Here is an 18714-nt window from a genome sequence, read left to right as displayed (position 1 = left end):
ATGATAAAAGGACTAAACAGTTCTACAGTCTGACTTTGTATATAGAAAGTCCATATGCAGTATAAATATATTAATCTTAATAACATTTTCATCTTAAGAAAGATTTGCTTGATCCATTTTAGGATACAGAAGAATAATTGGTAATTTTTTCATGGCATATGTGTGAGCTAATTGTTTCAAAGAGATTTTTTGTAGCATTCCTGCCTAATAGGCTATGCCTGTGTGTGTGTAACACACACACACACACACAGTTGTCTTCAGGTTCAGCTTTCTGCAGATTTGACTTACATTTCCATTCACTATGCACTTTCTGTGTTTTTATTCAAGTTTCTCAATAATTAAGTTTAAGAAAGAAATAAAAAATTACTAGCTATGCATATAAAACAAAAATAGCAGGAAATGAAATGGCAATGCTGCAAGTAAACTGCATATATCAGCAGTCCATTTTAAATCAGGTCAAACTTTTCCACATCCCTCCTCAAGGTACAGCAATTCCAGGTTCTTACTAAGTTTCTCCAAAAGTTGGCTTAAGAGTTAGTATTGTTTCCACCTGAAAAGAAAGAACCACAATTTTCATGTGCACATGTTGTTATCCTTGCAATTAGTCATGCCACATATGAGGCTTGACCATAATATGCTATACTCACTCTTGGAACTAAAGATGCAAGACATTCGATATTGAAATTAAATAAGGTCACACCTTTATTAGGTAAAGGTAAAGGTTGCCCTTGACATTAAGTCCAGTTGTGTCCGACTCTAGGGGGTGGTGCTCATCTCCTTTTCAAAGCCGAAGAGCTGGCGTTTGTCCGTAGACACTTCCAATGGTCATGTGGCCGGTATGACTAAATGGAACGCCGTTACCTGCCTGCCGAAGCGGTACCTATTAATCTACTCACATTGGCATGTTTTTGAACTGCTAGGTTGGCAGGAGCTGGGACTAGCAACGGGAGCTCACCCCGTCACACGGATTCAAACTGCCGACCTTCTGATCGGCAAGCCCAGCAGCTCAGCAGTTTAACCCGCAGTGCCACCGCGCCCTTTATTATCTTTACTAAATTTCTAGTGCACATTTGTTAAGCCTTGGCAATTTTGCTGACCTAATGTACAGTAGGTTGTACAAATCTAATCAATGAAGGGAACCTTGACCTTGTTGAAGGTTCGCACACTCTGCATGTGTTTTTTATTAATGATTTTTTAAAGGTAAGATAAAAACTAATACAAACTAAGTTAGAAAAAGAAAAGAAAAAGAAAGAAATCAAAGAGAAAGCTAAAAATGCAAGAAAGGGGAAAAAAGTAAAAGAAAAAGAGAAGTAAAAAGATATAAAGTAGCTTCTGATTTTTTTTACAGCAGCTATAAGTACAATCATAAGTTTACTCTTACTTTATGATTACAACATAACTCCTTTCTTTCTATAATCTATCTTGTCTAATCATCAAAAACATAAATCATAAGTTCACTTTTTTCTGTTTTATGTAAAAAGTCTGTAAGGGGTTTCCAGTCAGCAATAAATGTAGATACCGTCTTTTCTCTGATCGAAGGAGTCAATTTGGTCATCTCAGCAAATTCCATCATCTTCACCAACCATTCCTCTATTGTGGGTAGTGCCAAACCTTTCCATCTTTGTGCATACAATAATCTTGGTGCTGTTATCATGTATAAAAACAAAGTTCCATGACTTTTTTCCAACTGTCCATCAATCCCAAAGAAAATCCTCTGGTCTCAATTGTATATTAATCTTTAAAATCCTCTGAATCAGTGTATGTATTTGAATCCAAAGTTTTCTCGCTTTTTTACACATCCACCAAATATGATAAAATGTCGCTTCTTGTTGTTCATATTTCCAACATAAATTTGAAGTGTAATTTGAAATTTATACCTTCTAGACAATTTCTCTGGTGACATATTCCAATGGTACATCATTTTATAAAAATTCTCTTCAAGATTATAACATAGTGTAAATTTCAGTCCTTTCAACCACATATTTTTCCATTATTCCATCTGTATATTATAACCAAAATTTTAGCCCACTTTATCATACATTTTAACTTGTTCTTCTTCTGTTTCAAATTTCAATAAAAGTGTATACATTTTAGCAATTACATGTTCACCATTTTTACACAATTCTATTTCAAACTCATTCTTACAGTGTTCAAAACCATAAATTCTTTTGTCTACTTTAAATCTTTCTAATAATTGTAAATACAAGAACCATTGACAACTATATCCCTCTGCCACCAGTTCTTCTCTTGATTTTATTTTACTTTCCCTTTTACAAAATTCTATTATCTCACTATAAGTTAGCCATTTGTGTTTGGCTATTATTTCTCATCTTTATCTTCCTTGTGCTGAGAGCCACAAAGGTGTTTTCGGGCACAACCTGGATCGGTATCTATTCCATATACTCGATATGGCATGTCTAACATAATGATTTTTAAAATCCACATTAAGCTTGGCTTTGTCATTCCACAAATATCCATGCCACCCAAATCTCAGGTCATGTCCTTCTAACTCCAAGAGCCTTCTATTTCTCAGCAGCACCACTCTTTCATCCAAACCAAACAGCAAGCTGCAAAATACAATTTCAAATTAGGTAAACTCAATCCTCCTCTTTCCTGTGAATCTTATAACATCTTATATTTAACTCACGTTTTTTTTCCCTTGCCACACAAATTTTGATATATCCTTCTGCCACTGATTAAATGGTGTGTCAGTTGTCAAAACAGATATTGTCTGAAACAAAAACATCATTCTAGGCAAGACATTCATTTTTACCACAGAAATTCTCCCCGGCAATGACAGTTGTAGTTTCTCCCATCTTAACATGTGTTTTTAAACATGTTATTTTGAAATAATGTACAGTTCATATTTGTCATAGTGATACCCAGATATTTTACTTTCTTCTCAATTTTAAAACTTGTTTTATTAATCAATTCTGTTTGATCTTCTATTTTCATATTTTTCATTAACGTCTTCATCTTCTGTTTATTAATCTTGAAACCTGCTAATGCACTAAATTCTTTTAATTTGCCCATTAATATTTCAATTCCCCTTAAAGGATCTTCCAGAAGCAACACCAAGTCATCTGCAAAATCCTTTAACTTATAAGTTTCTTTTTTAATCTTTACTTCCACAATCCTCTCAACTTATATCTCTATTCAGTATTTCAAGAACCAAAAGAAACAAGAGAGAAGACAGTGGGCCTCCCTGTCTTTTTGTATCCCACAGGCATTTGTTAGATCTTCATTAACAATTATATGTGCTGTCTGTGAAGTGTAGATTGATCTTACCCATTTTATAAAGTTGTCTCCAAAGTTCATATCTTCCAAAACCTTGAATAAGAAAGCCCAGTTCAAATTGTCAAAGGCCTTCTCTGCATCTCAGAAAATCAATGTGGCTTGTTTTTCATTATGTTGCTCCAAAATGTTCCAAAATATCCAACACATTTCTAACATCGTCCTTTAACTGTCTTTTAGGTAAAAACCCACCTTGATCCTCATGAATAAATTCTTGCAAAATTATTTTCAGTCTATTGGCTAGAATTGTTGTGAACAAGCCATTATTCAATAATGATATAGACCTATAATTTCTAGTTAAATTCAAATCTTGTCCCTCTTTAGGAATGAATGCTATATTGGCCTCTTTCCAACTCTCTGGCATCTTTCCTCCCTGTAGGATAGAGTTCATCATGTTTTGTAAAGTTGTAAAAGTTCATCCTCAAACATTTATAATAAGAAACTGATAATCCATCTGGTCCAGGCACCTCTCCTAGTTTAACCTTTTTTATAGTTTTAGAAACTTCACCTCTTGTTATAGAGTCATTCATAATCTGTCTCTGTTCCTCTGTAATCCTTGGTGAATTTTGTTTCTTTAGATATTCATCTATTTTCTCTACAGAGATGTCACTTTCTTTATACAAATTGGGATAATATTGAGAAAATGTTTTTTTTTTTTGTATGACCACATTGTCATTAATACAGTATCTCCCTCTTGTAATTTCAATATCATTCTCTTTTCTTTTTGTAATTTATATGCTAGCCATTTCCCCAATTTATTTGCAAACTCAATTTTTATTTGCTTTACATAGTTCATTTTTATTTCCATTTCTCTTACTGTTAACATAACTGTCATTGTAAAAGCTTAATTTGTTGAGAAATACTTCTCTGGAAATTTTTAAAGTTCTTCTTTTCTCTTTATTTCATCCATAATAGCTTGTGTTTTCTCTTGACTCTTCTTTTTAAGTTCACTATTATGTTGTATAAAATAACCTCTAATTAAAACTTTACTTGCATCTGAAACCAGTCTTAACTCAGTGCCTTTACCTAAATTATTTTTAAAAAATTCTTTTAATTTCTTTTTATAATCCTCCACTATTGCTTCTTTCTGTAGCAACATTTTGTTTAGTCTTCATCTAAAAGAATTAGATTTTCTTTTATAAACCATACTCACAGGATTATGATCCAAAAAAGATATTGGGATATTGCTTTTTTGCTGGGATCTGGGTTCAAGTTTTAAACTGATTAGGAGGCAAAGTATCTGCTTCCTTTTCTCCTAAAACATTACAAAATCTGTGTACTTTTCTGGCAAGGAAGAGGGTTCAGAAAGTGATGTGGGAGGGAGAGAAGGAAATGAATGGGTCACTTGCAAATGGTGGAGAAGGAAATGAATGGGTCACTTGCTGTTGACACATTTGAGAATGAAAAAAAAAGTTCCTTGCACTGGGTAGTGGATATATAATTATGAGTTTGTAGCCAATATTATAGGAACATGTAGGGAAGCTGTGATATAGAATGGCAAGGTTTCTGTATGGTCATTTATTTTCAACTGCAGAGAAGTTGCACATTCCAAATAGGACCAGCTCTGGATCTATTTGTAGCCTTTATCGATTTCAAGGCAGCTTTTGATAATATCTCAAGGGTCAGATTTTGGGACGCTCTGATCCTCTATAGACAAAAGACTCTTACTCCTGTTCCATAAGCTATATGATAAAACCAGCCTTAGAGTAAGACCCAACCTGGGAGGTGACCTGTCTGATTTTATACAGACTGTTAAGGGGGTGAAACAAGGATGCATTTTAGCACCATTGCTGTTTAACATTTATATCAACCCTCTGATTAAAACTCTTCAGAGAGTTGATATCCATGGACCTAAATTGGCCAATAGACATGTCCCTATTCTCCTATACACAGATGATGCAGTCCTTCTCTCTTTATCTTCCATCGGCATGAAGCAGGCACTAAGAACCCTGGCATCCTATTGCAATGAGGAGCAATTAATAATTAACTATGACAAATCCAAAGTCCTAGTTTTTTCTAATAAAAGACAAAAACAAAACTGAACAATTGACTCCCACGAACTAGAACAAGTTAAATGCTTCAAATACCTGGGCATAGTATTTCAGGCTTCCAGGAAATTAATAGCCCAAGTATGCCACTTCTACTGCACAGAAGAGCTCACAAGCAATAATAAAATTTTACAGGCAATGGGGGCAAATTATATCCCAGCAGCAATTAAACTGTTTATGGCCAAAACAGTTGCCCGACTTCTATATGGAATACAACTTGGCCCATGTACAAACCTAAGGGCTTATTAATCCATTCAATCAAATTTCCTCAGGTCTCTGTTTGGTACCCCAAAATGCACCCCCAATGCAGTCTTGAGGCTGGAAGCTAATGTGCCTGGATCAGGATTTTAACCTCAGGACTCAAAATTATGTTTGACCCTACTGGTCTGTTGCCTTTGCTGCTGTCAGACAGCTACCAATCCCATTGGCAGCGTACTTGTGCAAAATAACTTTGCAGACTTGGCCTATTGCCTAAATATGTAGGCCAACTAACTCTGGAGAAGGCCAATTCAACTGTAAATGAAAGAATTGGGGACATCGATCGCCAAAATGATATTACTACCAAATTCTATCGCCAAATTCTAGATACCCGTAAACCCTCTATTGCAGGGTATTTATACAATCTTTCCTTAAGTAAATATAGATGGGTCTTTTCCAGAGCCTGCTTTGATGCAGTGCTGGCAGGAAGATTTCATGGGACTCCCTATTCACAGGGAGTGTGTTCTTGTGGATCCAGAGAGGTAGAAACCCTTGCCCATGTTATGGTGTCCTTTTTATGATGCCCCAGGACATGTCTCTAATTATTTCTAAATTTGTGGGTCACACTGATAGATTCTACATTTACTATTAAGTAATTAATTAATTAATTAATTAATTAATTTATTAAGTAATTTATTAAGTAATTTACTATTAAGGGATGTTGATTTGTCACTCAAATCAATATGGTGGCTTAATATTTTGATCAAGCCAGACAATTATGCAAAATTCTTAATTAGATATAATTAGATAAAATGTTTTATCATTTTATTGATTTCTTTTCTTCTGACAATGTACCGGTGAATTTAACCATTCTTTTTTATTGTAAAGGCTGATCAAAGAATGTAATAAAAGTAAAAAAAAAAAATGGGACCAGCTCAAAGAGATTGCCTATCAATTGTCTCAAGGTTCCCTAATAACTGTGTGGGCAACTGAAACTAACTCACCATAGTTTCATCTATGAAATTAGCTGTTGCGTCTGAGTCTAAAAGCATAAAAGAGTTGTATTTCTGCACCAAATAGGGGTGTAAAGAGTAACAGAGATAATAAAATGCACTTGTCTGCCTTTTGCCATCTGACCTCTTTTTAATTGTCTGACAGCTCCCTATCAAGCTCTGGGGTGGGGAGCTTGCAAAGTTTCCTGAAGAAAAGGCTCTGGAAAGATTCAGACATTTACTTATTAGGTGACCCACAGATGTGACACTTTCCAGCTGACTCAGAGGAATTAGCTTTACCAGGGCAGGCCATGGATAGGTGTCCTGGTATTCCACAGTAAAAGCATAAACATAGGTTTCTCCTCCTCTGTTTCTCTGCTGCCAACAAGGTCTCTTTAGTACTCTTATTTGCATGGATTCTAAGATGCTGGAGAAGGTCACAGAGAAGGTGGTTATTAGCGGCTGTAAAACTTCCTCTCCTTTTTATTTCCTTTGTGCCTCAACTCTTCCAATCATCCATACATTAACATTCAGTGTGGAAAGAGTTCTTCTAAATTCTCTGGGGTGCTTTGTCTTCCTATTTCATCCCTCAGTTCCTGAAACTGGTCAATCGGGGCAAAATTGTTCCAACACACATCTCTGGCATATAATTGGAAATCACCTATGTACTCATGAACTCAGCAGTGCTTTTGTTTCAACTTGCAAATCTCTTGATTTACTGTTGCTCTCCTTGTTCAACCATCAAAAGCAACTCTAAACATTTGCATGACATTCTGGTAATTATCTAATAATGCATTGTTGCTCTCAGTGAGCAACACAACTCATGTAGCTTCTCCTTTTCTCACTAAATTAAAAACAAAGATGACCTTGGCCTAAACTATAGTAAATCTCATTGGTTGTGTGAACTGGGGGTTAAAAGTAAAATAAAAAGTGTCTCGATTTCATGAGGAACAAGGATGAAAAATTTGACCTTTAAAACATTTTGCATATGCATCAAAAGGAACAGGGAAGTGACAGCTTATCTATTGTAAAATTGGTGATGGGGCAAGGTAATGTGTCTAAAACAAAGGGGAAGTATGCCTCTGGATACTGAGCCGGAGGGAGGGGGATGAAAGATATGAATACATGGATGCCAAATACAGTCATTAGGGCAAGAATTTGTAGTCAATGGTGTATAAACTGCTGGCTGGCGCCGGCAGAGATCTGTTTGCATTAAAATGAGACCCTGAAACAAGTAGGTGATAAGAGTTGCAGGAACATCCTGCTAACATATGAATATGGCAATTAGGTCATAAAATTGTTTTGGAATAGATAGAAAGATTGTGAGCTGAGCCCTCGTATGAGGGGGAGGACAGCTAGGGTATAAAAGTTTTGTGTTAACTTCGTTCAGGGTTCCTTCTTGCACAGAGGGATCCGTCTTTGCAAACGCGTTACAATAAACTCTTTTCTCTGCATCATCGAACCTATTGATTGGGATTCTTTTGGGAGGTTTTCCCGCTGACAGTTGGTTGACCATAAACAATTGATACTGAATCATGAAAGTCAGGAATTGATTTTGGGCATGCACAATCCAAACTTCTCCAGTAGACTTCCAGAAGAATGGAACAATACTGGCTGTGCAGCATCTTGTGGGGCCACTCCTGGCTTGTCCTAATTGCTGTGCTAGCTATATCATAGCATTGTGCAGGTTTGTTGTTTCTCTGTCTATCTGCTATTGATACTGTCATAATGCCTCAGCAACCTTTTCTGCAGACATTGGAGTGCCTCAAGGATCAGTTATCATATTCTAGTTCTAAAAGGCAAGGCCCAATGCCTGTCTGATGAGAGAATAATGAGGCTTTCAAGATTGCTGAAGATTGTTTCAAGGTAGACAAGATCAAGAAACAGACACATCAGGGGTTCCAGAAAGTTTTTTTTTCCTTATTGCTGTAGGATAGAATAACAGAATCTTTGTTGTTTATTCGTTTAGTCACTTCCGACTCTTCGTGACTTCATGGACCAGCCCACGCCAGATTCTTTAACAGAATCTTAAAGCCTGTTAAAGTATTGTTCTGCCTCATCTTATGTCAAAAAAAATCAAGTAGGGGTTATTTTGAGGGGTTTACTCATGCTTTCCTCTTTCTCTGGACTGAGTATTCTTTTTTGAAATTCCCCCAATGGTGTGCTCATTCTTTCCCCATTTCCAAGACCCGGTTGACATTCCTTCACAGTTACAATTCTTTAGTATTTTGAAGAGCTGGGACTTTTTATTTATTGATTTCTTAAAATTATATAAGTATCTTTTCTTTGCACTTTCCTATGGGCTAGGTTATATCAAGAGCTGGTAGCTAGTCTAGTATTACCCCGTGAGCTTCTGAATTGACTTGGATTCTGAACTTGGCTACTCCCAGCCCTAATCTAACGTTCTTACCATGCTAACTCTTTAGATTATGATATGAGCATCTGCAAATAAAACATATGAACAGAGGGAATCAGATTCTTTTTCCTCCTGACATACTCAGATTCTTAAATACAGAATTTCTTTCAAAGCTGATGGTACTATAGAAAACATGGACTAAGAGTTAATTAGGCTAGACCCACTGCAACCAATGGGACTTAATTTGCCATGGCTAACATAGTTTTTAATAGATCTACTCAAAATACAACTAAGTCTGCTTGAAAAACATGAGTTTAGACTACCTAAGGGGATAAACTATTGCTGATTAGCACATTCATTACCCAAGTGGTGCTTGTCAAGACACAAAGGTCAGCAGGGAGAGAGTCTCAGGTTGTTTATTTCAATCCAGTTTCCCTTTGCCTTTGTAGCTGCAAATGTCTTTGACATTTATGGTTTACTTGGCTGACATTCATTTTGCCTGGTTAACATATGTTCTACATTATGGATTAAATGCAATTGAGAAAAATGTTTGGTGTGCCTAGAGTAAGAGAAATTATACTTACATAATCTGGTTAAATAGATGCAAGCTTCAAAATGGCACCTGTTCTTTCATGCTGTCCTATAAAATTGCATCTGAATCAGGTCGGAGGTGTTGCTTTTATTTGCCATGTACACAATAGCACTAGGTATCGAAATGGCAAACTGTCTCTCCTTACCCAGACAAAGATGTCTTGTCAAGTTTCAGGAGCTGCAATGCACAATCACACCCTTGGTGGCAGTGAAACACAGCAACCAAAGGGACAGGCTTTCACAAAGCTCAAAGAGAGGCAAAATAAAGGAACAGATTGAGAAGGAGAAAGAAAGAAAGAAAATGGGGACAGAATGGCAAGTGGAGAGTAGTAGTCAAAGGCTTTAAGGAAGGAGGAAATAGCCAAAGACACATGGAAACCAAATGAAAATTTTCAAAAGGAAAGCAGTTACTGCTAATCTATGAGAAGCAAGGGAGAGTTTTGAGATGAACCAGTTCTGCACAGTGAGGCTTCAGATGTTCCTTTTGGTTCTATGGTAATTCATCAGTGCGGAAAGATATTAGCATCTGTAGCTCCTACAAACCATGGCCACACTAATGTTTCGGTTCATGTAACTAGGATATCAGTCAAGAGGATTGATACAAATAAAGCAACAAGCATATTTTTATGGTGTTCTTTTTCTTTTAGGGTAACTGATAAATAGGATATTCTGTATCAAGTGGCATCATTGGATTAATGGTCCTCCACACAAGAAACAAATTAGGAGAAAGTCTATATTAAATTTTTGTAAGCAAATTCAGTGGCAGGTGTACTTTTGGGATGTTATTCAGTACATGTGGCAATTACATTGACTGAATCAATCACATGAAAGACACAGCATGAAATAACTAGTGTTGGACTTGCATTTTTCTACTGGTTCTCCTTCAGATTGATGATAGAGAATTTGCTTTAAACATTCATTCACAGGAGAAGAGATGTAGGTTCTCATTCTTTGCTGCCATCTACTAGTCATCTGGACTTTCACAATCCAGACCTCAAAGCTTTACTTAAAATCTAATACTCCTCCATCCCTGCCCCTTCCAATTAAAGTTGTTGTCCCTCTCATGGGCTTGGGAAGCATGCCTTTTCATCATGACCATAGTCCAGAGAAATCTTAAATCTTAGCCACTTTAAGACTTCTGGACTTCAACATGCTGGCTGGGGAATTCTGGGAATTGAAGTCCAGACATCTTCAAGTGACCAAGGTTGAGAAACACTGGTCCAGGGTCATGGAACAGGAGATGCTGGGAGTTGGTTCTAACACAAATTCTGTCCTATGGCCTTTAGCTCTGAGGAAGGTTTCAGCTACCTTTTTATCCTACTGATTTTTTTCCTCAGATGAAAATTCATCCAAGGAAGTTATGATAAGGACATGTTTATCAATAAGATTAGCTATGAAATCTAGATGGATTCAGAAGGAGTACTAATATTAAGAACTACGTAGCTCATGATTAACAGAAAGCTCATGTTGTAATCCTGGCCTTTGTAAGAAACAGAACAGTATTCTATCACATCTTTAATTTGATCCAGAAGAGTTCTTTTGTTCTTTTCACAGTTCATAATATCACAGACTATTAGAATTCAAAGGATCTTGAAAGTTATCTTTTCAACTCTTTCTCTAGTGTATGGATATTGCATACAAAGAGGATTAGAAATCTTTTTAGATTCTAGCATCAGTAAATTATTTTGTATATATACAAGTGTTTATCAAACTCCCCAAGATCTAAGGCACTACCATGTGAAAACACTGGAATGTTGTAAGTTTTCCATAGATGGTGTATGCATTGGTACCCATGGATGTCTTATTCATGACTTTGATCTGCAGTATCCTTGGCAAGTTGCATTCCAGCCACCATCTCACAAAGCAAGTCTTTTGGTTAATACACTTGTCCTATTGTTAAGCTGAAATTTGTTTCCATGTAATTTTCATCCTGTTTTATACAAACATTGGGAAGAAATCATATTCTATCCTAATGTATATAATTCTGAAGTGCATTTTAGACTGCTAATGAGCCTGGAGGGGAAGGAGAGAGAAAACAAAACAACAACAACGCTTGTTGTCTTTTCCATAGTGTGAAGAGAGTCAATATATGAGTACAATAACATGTAACACTTTCCTGTTGGAAAGTGCTAGTGTCAGTAGAAAAGGCAAGCTTGGAGCCTTCTTAGAAAAGCAAAATTTAGAGGCCCAGGGTCAGCCCATAGTAAGATGTTCCCATGTTGTTACCAGATTCTCTATTCTGCTGTAAAGGTCATGGTATAATTTACACTGCTTTGGGAGTACTATGTACCATTTACAAAGGGTATATTACCGGCAACCTTATGGGCTTTGGGCTCTTTAGTATTCCTTTGGCAAGGAGCCCAGTGATCACTGTAGCTATACATGCCAGTAAGGAATATTTGTTACATCTCTCTCCAAACACTTTGGTTCCTTCAGTGGTCCATTTCCCCATAACACATGGTAGGGGTCTACCTGTACATCATAGCTTCTGATTAGACATTTTACAAATTTATGAGTGGAAATGCCACTTCAGATCTTGCCAATGAACATAACAAGGTCAGATGTTGAGGGGGTATGGCCAGTGGGCATCACCGGTTCTTCTTATATGCAATTATATTCCCTGAACTGGGCTATTGCCCTCTTCATTCAGGGAAGTTTAGAGATTCACCATGTTTTTGCCCCTTGTTTTAGTCAACAACTGTTGTTGGTAACTGTAATAAAAACAACTTCTGAAGTGTGAAAATAACAGGCTCTGTTTGTTGTTCAACATGGGGAGATTAAAGGAGCGGGTGTGATAATTATTTAATTTTGCTCATTTTGAGCAAATCAGTAATTAGTTCATCTGTCCCCTCTTATTTCCTTTAAGAAACATCACTTAGAAGATTTAGATTTCCTTGATAAGGAAGTCTATTCTGGAAACTCCCTGTCAGAACATAGAAGAGACACATACTTCTGATTTGAGGTTTCTGTAATAGGATGGATGATAGGCCATATAGGTCTATACGGCCTATCATCCATTGTATTACAGAAAACTTAAGCATATTAAAAATGAAAATAACCAAGAAGCAACACAACAGATAAGTCAGGCTGAATCAGCTGAGAAAATTAATGCACACTCATTTCATAGCTAGTGCATTGTCACTGACAGACGATGCTGTTAATTGCTGGGGAAGCAGGAAGAGAGCAGACTGGGTATTTTTTGTGTATGCGTGTGTGTATGTTGATTTGTAAAGCCCCTGTGGTATGGTGATCCTTAACTCAACCATGCAGCTCATTGGGTGACTTTGCCACTATGTCTCAGCCTGATCTACTTCACAGGATTGTCATGAAGCTAAAACAAGCCCCATTCACACTGCTTTGAGATCTGAGAATAAAAGGTTATAAATGCAGAAATAAAAAACAACTAGAGTAAAAATTTCTGGATTTGAGCTTTCATGTCCCCAGTATTCTGGGAAAAAAGCATTTAGATATTATTTCTCCTTGTGCATCTGCAGTAAAGCTGGATCCATAGTTTGTCATATCATTTAGAGTTCCACAGTTCTTAATTCTGAACGTAGAATATTATAAAAATTTCCCTTACCCCCCCCCCATTCCTTTGTTCTTGATGATTTATCCCTAACTTGTTCTTTCAAGTCTCCCAATGGTTCACTCATCACCACTGTAACTGAGTCCATCCACCTTGCTGCTGGTTGGCCTCTTCCTCCAGAGAAAGAGTGGGCTCCCCTTCCTTGGATACGTCTTGCAGAGGCTAGACAGCCTTCTGTCAAGGATGCACTGAACAGGGAGGTGGATTTAATGACCTAAATGGGCCCTTCCAGTGTAGTTATTTTATGAGGCTATGTGTGTTTTTCTTTCTCTTTATTTGAATACCTAAGTGCCCAGTAAAATGAGAAAGGGAGGCATTTTTTATCTGACTGCATTAAAATTCTGTTGGCAGAATTTGTGTGCATCGATAAAAACTTGCAAAACAGCCATCCTGGATGTACAAGAGCCAGCAACCCCATTTGACAAATGAAAAATGTGTATGTGTGGTGAAGTATACATGCTGAATTTTATGGTGTAATGATAAACAAACCTATACATTTGGTTCAACTCAGTTTATAGTTTCCCTGATTGTGTTCATTTCAGCCCTATTTTTGCATTATTTTGTGAACTGGGCCAAAAAGCATCTTGTTCTATTCCCTACATGGATTTCCTTACATTATTATTTTAGTATTAGAACATTTACCTAGGGGCACCGAACCTATATGCATGCATATGATCCTATACGAATGCATTCACCCTGATTTTAAATTTCAATATTAAATTACTTAACAACTGAAACACAAGGCTTAAGTTCATCCTGCTTCCCTGTGCACATTCACTTGCATCCTGCACCATGTGTGACTGATACAATTTGAAAATTGCTTCCCAGCCTGCTTGCGATTGGCATTCATCATTCAGTAAGAGCATGCATATAGGTAGCATTGTCCTGATGAATGGGATTCCTCATTCTGGATTCACACAAAGAACCCATCTCCCCAGGTGATGCAGTATTGGCACCCTTACAAGCAGCCTTGTCAATGGAGTCCAATCTCTGAGAAACAAGTAAATAAAAGCAGCATTCTTGCCCGCTGAAATGCAACTGCTGTGTCTGATACATGACCGACAGCCAATCCTCAAGAAGCGCACGCATTATGATTATACCTGTTCTGCAGTGAAATGAGTGCTAATGGATTACCTTCTTCAAACATGATGTTTCCCGGAAATTCCAAGGTAGGAACAAATTGTATCTATGTAGCACTATTTAGCCTTTCCTTAATCACACCCCTTGAAAGTGAAATGGCCTTTTAGAAGCAGCACTTTCAGAGAATGAATTGGAAGAGCTGGAGGTGGGGGAGGAACTCAGGAGGGCAGATTACTGTAAGAGGAGGGATTAGCTATTGTTAGGAGAATTGCTTTCACAGTGCCTGTACCCTTTAAAGAGCTTTACGCTGCACATGCTGTTCTAAGACTCTTCTTGCATGGTGACGCCTGGATCCTAAATATATTGAGCTGATTTTCGAACTTCAGCCTTGAAGGGGATGGGCATTGTTCCAATGCATCTCTGTGCGCAGAGTGGAGCAATAATTCTTTGCTTCATCTGGAAAAAAAAACAGAAAAAAAGAAAGCCTAGCTTGAAACCCAGAGATTAGTGAACGAAGGGGATGCTTTATGCGTGGCTTCTCTTTTGCACTCTCTTGTATTCAGTTTGTTGGCACAGTTTGAGAGCTGCTTTAGGAGATATTTCCCGTGGGTGGAGAATGACTCACCAGAGATCAGTGGCAGTCCAGTCTGTTCCCATTCCAAAGCAGATGCTGAATGCTAGTTTAGAGGAGAAAATTAGAGCACATCAGGTACATGGCTTTATTGTTCCCTGTGTGGCATTGCCACTGCTATGGATTTAAGCATCTTTTCTAGGTCCCCAAAATGACAAAGAGAGGCACCTCATCTTTCTATCTAGGCTAGATTCCTCTGACTAATTGTGTAAGTTTAAATGTAATGGCATTACCTCTCCCTCCCTCTCTCTCTTGGCTAACTTGGTTCCAATTGTTATCTATTCATCTGGGGGTTGCACAGAGCATGAGATTCTGCTCAGATGCAGAAAAGAGACTGCATCATTTTGGATGGGTTTCAAAGCCCCTTGAAACTGTATGCTAAAATCCAAATCTATATACTAGAATCCAAACCTGATTTAGAATCCAAATCTGATTTAAAAATCCAAATCTGATTTAGAAATCCAGATCCTTGCTTCTCCCATGACTGTATTGGTAATCAGTAAATGGTTCTAATTTTATTACTAGTTGACAAAAATGGGCTATGTTTTAAGAAAAATAGCCCTTTATGTAGAGATCAGTCACACCAAATACAGTATCTGCAAGGTTGGTTGTCTTAGCTCACAACTGATTTGTGAAATAATGTTTTTAAAATTTATTGGCAAAACTGGGTAAGATTTGTAGATGAAGTTCTCCCTCTTGAATTTGCAAGTTTCATATGTAAAGGCTCAGAGATATGTGTGCCAGAGTTACCTTTGGGAATACAGATGTATAAATATATATTTCAGTGCTCAATTTTTATTTGGGTCGCATGCAGCATAATGATCTAAATATCTAAAATGAAATAAATATCTAAATATCTAAAAAAACTTGCAAGTCTCCAAGGTGGGGAAGAGGAAAGAAAAGCGATTCACTTTGCTTTCACCCACTCTAATAGGTGTTTTGTGAGGGGTTGCTTCTTTTTGGCAATTAGCATGAAAATAGTATGTATCATAGTCAGAACACTTTGCAAAAGTCCTACAGATTTTTAGGGCAGGTATAGGAGCTTGGGGGCCATCATGACAGAGGAAGAATTTAACGTTTTTAGTTTTTTCTCAAATGATGTCAAAGGCACCAAAAATGCAACAGGAATGAGATGGGTAAAGGTTGTGGAGTACCTAGAAGCAGAGGCAAGAGGATTTGAGCACCTAATACTTTCCAGCCAAGCAAGCAATGTTATACTGTACCTTCCCCAGCTCTACAAATTCTATGAAAAGTCTTTCTGAGGTTCCTGAGCCCGAGATAGAGCGCTGAACAGTCAACCTCAAAATAGTGTGATTAGAGAACCGTGGTAAAACTATTTACTTAAGTAGAAGCTAGGTCTGTCAGTCACAATGACACCCTTCTCTTTCTCTCTACTCTGTCATTTTCTTTATGCATAAGTTATGATTCTGAACTAAGGATGAATGGGGTAGGCTTCCCTGTAACAGAATATGGATGGGTGGATGGATGGATGTGGTATATTGTGAGAAACAGAGTGAAAGGCTGCAACAATGCTCGGTACCAACCCTACTGTCATGAGTAAGGATGACGAGCAGGGGGCTCCCATCCAGACTGTTAAGCGCATGCGTAGCACTGAGGAATTGGGCAGCCATTCAAAGAGACACAGATCGGGACCGCCTTAACCTTTGGGGTTTATATGTCTGGGTTTTTCCCATGCTTCTTCAGTTTGTTAGGATTCCTGTTATGTACAAGCAATAAAACATTAGAGACCAGTTCCTTGTCTCAGCGTGGTTCCTGGCTGTTAGGACATCAATCCTAACAAACTGAAGAAGCGTGGGAAAAACCCAGACATATAAACCCCAAAGGTTAAGGCGGTCCCGATCTGTGTCTCTTTGAATGGCTGCCCAATTCCTCAGTGCTACGCATGCGCTTGACAGTCTGGATGGGAGCCCCCTGCTCGCCATCCTTACTCATGACACCTACCATCACTGATGTGTACTTCCCAGCACATTGACACCTATGAAATACAGTCATGAGGTGAGATCTAGAGGTGAAATGAAAGATCTGCTGTAGACTACGTAAGGCTCTTGGAGGATTCCCATCCAAGCTTCACAGAGTTTCCTCTTGAGTCCCATTCATAGAATTGGACTGTATCCTGTTTATAAGAGAAAACACTTCTCTAACTCAGGATATGCAGCAGGGTGTGGCTGAAGCTGGGGAGGTTGAAGAACTGATCACCTCTTGTAAAGGAAAGTTAAATATCTGCCCCTCCCCTGAGCTTGATTCTGGTTAAAAGACTTGTGCCTACAGTTTGCATCAGAGAGCCAGTTTTGTGTCATGGTGAAGGTGCTGGCCTAGAAACCAGAAGACTGTGAGTTCTAGTTCCGCCCTAGGTGTCAGCACCTGATCATTCAAGCATTCACACATACACAGTCAAGAGGCTGGATCACTTTAAATTGTTTTAATGAAGTGTGATGAACGGTACAGAAGGCAAGCTGTGAATAAAGATTTCCCGCCCAAACTTAATTTAAAACTACATCCCCTTAGTTAGTCCCCTTTCCCACGAAGCATGTCACTCCCCCTCCCATCCAGATGGTATTCCTGGCATATCTCAACCCTGCATCCTTGATGTGCTCCATAGCCAAAACAAACCCCTTTACACTCCAACTTCACACCCCCTCCCATCTGGCAACCTGAGAGAATGAAATGATGGGAGATGCACTGATAAGGGTTTCTGTGAAACCTATGATCAGGGGACCTGACACTAGGCATGAAAGCCGGCTGGGTGACTTTGGGCCAGGCCCTCTCTCTCAGCCAACCCACCTCACAGGGTTGTTGTGGGGGAAATAGGAGGCGGGAATATAGGCATGTTCGTCACCTTGAGTTATATATAGAAAAGGTGGGATAAAAACCTAATAATAACAATAATCAGGAAAAAATCTATTGGCTTAAATAAAACCTTTCCCCATCCCCTTCAGAGCAAACTGCAATTTCTATGTGGCGGGTGGGCATGTGTGTGAGTATGGAGAGAGTAGTGAGATCCAAATGTCAAGCCCCTTGTCTCACAACCACCTCCCCAAGATTCTCACAGATTCAGAGTAGGCAGGATTATTGCAGTAAGAAAGGCGTTAGGGTACAGAATCTCAGAAGGAGGATATGCATATCTAGGGCTTATTTATCAGCAAGTACATTAAAGTGGTGCCTTTGATCTTATTTCTGACCAAGTCTTGGTTTAATGGAGGGCATGCTAATTATTTATTTGATACCACAAAAATGGCCATCTGACATTGTTTTGAAATAGTTTGGAAATGGCCATTTTCATTCCCTGGGTCAGAGAACTCCATCACCCCAGATCCCAATCAAGGAACTTTGTGAATCCCTCTATTCTCACCACATGATGGTTCATATCTGAATCAGGATCTCTGTATCTACTATTTGTATCTGAGAGAAAATAGACAACAGTATCCCATTTGGATTCAAGAGAGATACCACCCAGCCCCCCGATACTGCAAACTGCAGTGATATACAGTATGTGTTTGGGTGACTATGGATATTTCATTATAAACGACATACCTGGGAAAAATCAATACTGAATTCAGATACTTACTTCTGAGCTGGCCTACATGACAGCCTACTGCTAGAATTTTAGCCTGGAGAAGTGCAATCTTTTCAGTCCTAAGGGCTATATTTTTTAAAAAATAATAATGATAATTTTCCTACTCAAATGAGTCCTGCATGCATTGCCAGTTAGCAGGTCAAGGAACACGTACACCATCTTTCCCCTACTATCCTAGGGAAGCTAGCTCAATTGCAGGACTTCCAGTAGTTTTACAGTCATGGAGCATGCCCAGCCTTCAGCAAAGAATGGTTACCTTGTCGTGGTGCTGGAGCTTGAGCACCTCAATGATGCCATGAGCTAAACCGTGAAGGGCCGCCCAAGATGGGAAGGTCATGACAGA

Source organism: Candoia aspera, chromosome 4 (assembly GCF_035149785.1).
Source record: "Candoia aspera isolate rCanAsp1 chromosome 4, rCanAsp1.hap2, whole genome shotgun sequence".
In the NCBI taxonomy this organism is placed as follows: domain Eukaryota; kingdom Metazoa; phylum Chordata; class Lepidosauria; order Squamata; family Boidae; genus Candoia; species Candoia aspera.
Note: the sequence above shows the minus strand (reverse complement) of the source record.